Raw genomic sequence first — 5,520 nt, forward strand, 5'->3', positions numbered from 1 at the left:
AAATTTACATGTAAATAAAGAAAATATCTAATAAAAAAAAAAAACTCAGGTGACAGCAGATGCTGGGGAGGTTGTGGGGAAAGAGGAATGCTCCTTCATTGTTTACATACTTTCTAAGCTTTACATTCCCTCTCAAATGTCTGCTTCATCAACACATCCTCACACCTGTGTCTGCTTTAGCAAAACACCCTCTAACCTGTCTTTGCTTTAGCAAAGCATCTTTTCATCTGTGTCTCTTTCAGCCAAACATCTCAAGATCTCACTGAGTCTCTAATGAAATCAGAAATGTGCAGCTCAGAGGTACCAATCATATCAGTGCTTCCTTCCTAGATCCATCATACACATCTTGCTCCCAGGAACACTTCCTGCCTACCAATGGGGCAACATAGCATCATCCCTGCAGATCCAGGGTGAAGAGATGTATGAATGGGTTCAAAGTAAACTGGGAAGCTACAGGATTCTGAGCAGTAGGAATAGAATCTGCTTTCAGTCTCCAATTCTGAGAGTTCTAGGTTTTTTTAAGTTGTATGCAACAACAACAACAACAAAAAAGTCTATACCAAATGTTCAAGTTTATAAACTAGCTCACTCAGATACAATATCATGGTAATACTTAATGATTATTTTTAAACAGGTTTTCAGAGATGTACTCAAAAGATCTAAAATCCCAAAGGCATGAAAGGGTATAGAATTAAATTCCCTTTCATCTATTTATTGTCCAGAATTTGACTTTCCTTAGCTAGTGTAAAATTCTGTTATCATATTTTGAAGTGTCCCTCTTTGTGAGATAAAAATGGGGTCATGCGTCTGCTCAGGGATAGGGCCATTGGCCTAGGTGGGATGTGGGATACACTGTGCACACCCCCAGGGCACTGCCTAGGCGGTGTTGGGCTGAGAGAAGCCTCAGAACCCTGCTCTGGGAGTGAGGTAGGTGCAGTCTGAGGTCCCTGCAGACCTGCTGGAGTGGGCCTCAGACTCTAGGACACCACAGATGCCACTGGGTGCCATGGAAGAGCCCGTTCTGGGGTCCCTGGGCTGCATGGAGGCCATGGACTTCAGGTTCTCAGTCTTGGACACCTCAGATGCTGCTGGATGTCTCAGAAGAGCTGAGAACAGAGTAGGGACCAGTAGGCAGACTCTGGCCTCTGTGTGAAAAGGGCAGGGGGAGGGAAAGGGCAGGGGAGAGCTCCAGCTGGCTAATGCTGGATAAGAGTCCTTGGCTTGCTTGGTCTGGTGACTTGGCTTGGGTTGGCAGAAGCCGTGGCTGGTGGACAGGGAGGATAGACTCACAGCTTTTTAGCAGAAGACCTGCTCCACTGCTCCAGCACGGTGGTTCAGATGAGAAGAGGCAGTCCATGGTTTTAAGGTGTTTATTGTAGAAAGGCAGAGAGAGGGAGAGAGAAGGGAAGTAGAAGCCAGCCATGGCCACGTGGAGAGAGGGAGGAAAGGGACAGCAGAGATGGGGGAACAAGAGTAAGAGCAAGAAAATAAGAGAGGAGGGGGCAAGCATCTCCTTTTATAGTGGGCTGGGCCTACCAAACTGTTACCAGGTAACTGTGGGGCGGAGCATACCCGGCTATTGCCCCGGCAACTGGCGGTGTAGAGTCCAGACAGAATACCAGGAGCTTGGGGCATTGCCTGTGTAACTGATGGCCACATACCTCTCTGCAGGGGTCTGTGGGAGGCTGTAGTTGCTACAGGAGCCAGGGGCCCAGGGGTCATGGCTGAACACCTGCTGTCTCTTAGGGTCACTGAAGTTCAAGGCCTTTGCTCCACAGGGGACCAGGCTGCCTGTGCACAGCTCACTGCCCCACACCTCCTGAGATACTTAAACCTTAGAAAAGACATTTCTGTGTGATGTGTGTACTCTGCTTTTCTTTTCGGTTTGCTCCTAGAGATCTGAATGTCTAACACCCTTTGCTATTTTCAAGTCTTGGATCAAGTGATGCTCATTAAGTCAGGTTTACCCTGATCTCACTACTTAGTTTATATCACTCTCCCAAAGCACTTCTAATCCTCTTATGTGGCTTTAAGTTTTTTTATACCACAGTATCACTTTCTTTCATTTAGCCCAGTTCATTTATGTTTGTTTTTGTCTGTTGGGTGTTTTATATGCTTGGACAGGTATTATATAGGCAAGACTCATAAGGTAGAACTCATAAGGTAGCTCATGCTGCCCTCAATCTCTTGTTTCTCTTGTTTTAACATTCAGTGTGCTAGGATTAAAGGTATGTAAAACCCTAGGACAAAGTATCACTTTCTGACCCACTGTGTGCATTATTAATTGAGGGTAATATTTGTATTTTGGTCATTAGATTCTCTGAAAAAGTGAATTTGTACAATTAAAATGCATATATTTCAAACACCTAGCATGCTGTGCATACATTGTTGATAATCAATTATTGATAAATAACAAAATTCTGAGGCATACTTTACAGAGAAAAAAACTGAAATAAATCCATGGCTATCAGGTTCAGGGAAAGTCTATGATAATGGTCCAACTGTTTAGCAAACATTTTCAGAATGCTAGGTAATGCTCTATGGTTATATAAACTATAAAACTATTGCACATACATTACCATCTTTTTACTTATTGAAAAACAATGAACAGAGTTGAGATGCAGATGGGCTGTTAAACCAATGCTGCTGAAGAGATTGTGTATTAATATCACGAGATCTAGAAAAAGTGAAATGCTACGAAAACACAGCAACAAAGTGTTGGTGGTATATGTAGGAGGACGAATGGAAATTTCTGCTGAAATAATCAGGAACTGTCAGACAGAAAAAGGTAGGTTTGAAGGATTAATGAATCGCAGCTGAGAGGAAGATGGGCAAAGATGAACGTATGTAATGACACAAGTTGCTATGGACAGATCCTAAAAGGTCCTAAAATCTAACATTTGAATTGGCATTTAGTAGTCACCTGAGTTTTGGAAACTACTGTGCTTTGCATGACATGTGAAGCGTTAGCCAGTTAATGGTATTTCATGATAATGAGCAAAAAAATCTTCAAAGATTTGGAAACCTACTTTCTCCACAAGATGAAATGTATACATGTACATATACCATAGTTCATATAGATCAGGTATTTCATCATATTTTACCAAGTTTTGTAAGTATTAATTGCGCTAAGGAAATAACATTATTTTTGAAAAGAAATATTTTCCAAGGCATGGTAAAACTGAAAGCTGATTTTGGACAGAGGGACTTTCTCTGTGATACAAACTGGCTTCAGGGTGTATGTGTGTTTGTGTGTGTGTGTGTGCATGTGTGCACACGTGCATGTTTGTCTGTGTTTTTGCTACTGCATACACATGTGTGAAGGTGCCGTAGGTCATAGGTCAACACCTTATGTATTCACAAGTTGCCTTTTACCTTACTTTGTGTGACAGAGTATGTGTCTGGACTTGAAGCTCACCAACAGTCTGCACTAGCTGGCCTATATGCACAGGCATCTTTCTCTCCCTTCCCCTCCACGCCCCACATGTTATTTTACATGGAGGCTAAAGACCCAAAGGTCCTTGAGCATGTATGGTAAGTGTTTCCATGATTGAGCTTTGTGCTCAGTCCCAATGTTGAGATTTAATTCTGAGTGAAAAGGGCTTATTATGACTCATGTGGAAATCTTCTTTCCCTTCCTTTGTTCCTGAGAGTGATCACATTTAATGTTTCCTGAAAGAAGAAATGTGCTTTTTGGGTGCATTCAGAGACAGTGCTGATGCTTCTGAAGTGCAAGCTCACTTCCTGAATAAGAAAACACCAACACTGGATCTATCTACCCTGACTGCAAATGAAAGAAAGGAACATGTTACCCACAAGAAAGAGGAAATCTCACTCTCCAAAGAAATTTCCTTTAAACTTTTGGATGGTATTGCTGTTAAAAGTATCTCCCCAGATTGATTCAGATTGATTCTTCTAACTCTCTAGTCTTTATTTTAAAAGGGAACAGAAAGGATATTTGGAAATTAACTGGTTGAGCATTTTTTTTAAGTGTACAAAAGAAAAGTCTGATGAAATAAATTTACCTGCCCCAATTCATACAATACATAAAAGTTGTAGATTTCAAAGTAGGGAAAACATGTGCATTATCTTTGAGGGACAAGACAAATTTATTTGATTTGGAAAGAAAAGTCTTGTTCCACAGCATGCCAGGCAAAAGAGGCATGAGAAACATTGAAAGCAAAGCATTCAGGATTAGGCTATTAAGAGTGACTGACATCAAGTATAATATTTGAAATGTTCCCAGAGCAAGACAGTTATACTACTTTTTATTGCTGCATAATACTGTGTTTACACATATACAAACTGAATCACCATAAGAGCAGTTGAAGAGTCATGGTCAGTACATGAATTGCAGAAAACCATTAGATATTAAGGTCTGAGTATCTTTTTCACAATCCTTTGCAGCTGATGATGATTTTCAACAAACCACATTTTCTCTTTTATGTTTGTGTGTCTATATAATATATGTTAATATAGTATATGTGTTTTATATATTATATATTAAACTGTTTTTTGGTTATCACATTGTTTTATTTATAAAAATATTAATTTATCTATACATTATTATGATTATTTTTAAATATCCCATGTATCCATTAATTTTCTAATTGACTGTCAATGGTTTGTTTACAGTTTTGGTCCACCATGAATAAGACCCTTAAAAACCTTTGTATACCAGCCATGTTTTCAATTAGCCAATAAGTGGGACTTTAACTTCTGGATTTCATCATCAGACAGTTTAAGACTACAGCAAAATGATTATATATGTTGTCAGAACCCTCACCAGTATTAATTAAATGTAACATTGTATTGACTGATTTAGTGTCATACATACAGACAACGTATTTTGCTCAAATTTAGTTTTCACTTCTCCCCCTAATTCCTCTCAGATACACCTCATACACACCCTTCTCCCTGCCAACTTCATGTCCTCTTTTATTAATAACAGAAAACACCCAATGAGTGGTGCCCATAATTTCATGGTATCCATTGGAGCATTGTTGAACTACAAGATACCACACATACAAAAATTCAGAAGCAAAACAGCAATGGCAAAGAATTAAGTTTTTTTTTTCCTTCCAGATGCTGTCAAATGTTAATAGCTTCTCAGTCACGAAGGGTGACCATGAGTTTTGTCTTACATGCCAAAATGTTGACTGTCTTGATCTCATGAATGTTACCACAGATGCTGTGAATTTATAAGTGCACTTCTTCATGCAAATCCACAAGAGAAAGCTTTGTTTCATGTATACCAGACTGATAGCTCTTATAATTGTTCTGTCTCTTTCAGAATGGCCTGTGAGCCCCTCTACCCCCCAGGGAGGGACGATGTAAATTACATGTCACATTGGTTGTTGAGTACACTGTCCATAGATATTTATTCTCTTCACTTTGATTAACTATTCCACCCATATTTTGGTGGTGTCACATTTAGTTTTTAATTTCATTTCTCCCCTGGTCCATCATTTTGAATCTATTTAGTAACATCTGAAGAGATAAACAGAGAAACCAGAAATT

The sequence above is a fragment of the Mastomys coucha genome, unplaced genomic scaffold (genome assembly GCF_008632895.1).
Source record: "Mastomys coucha isolate ucsf_1 unplaced genomic scaffold, UCSF_Mcou_1 pScaffold22, whole genome shotgun sequence".
Taxonomy (NCBI): Eukaryota; Metazoa; Chordata; class Mammalia; order Rodentia; family Muridae; genus Mastomys; species Mastomys coucha.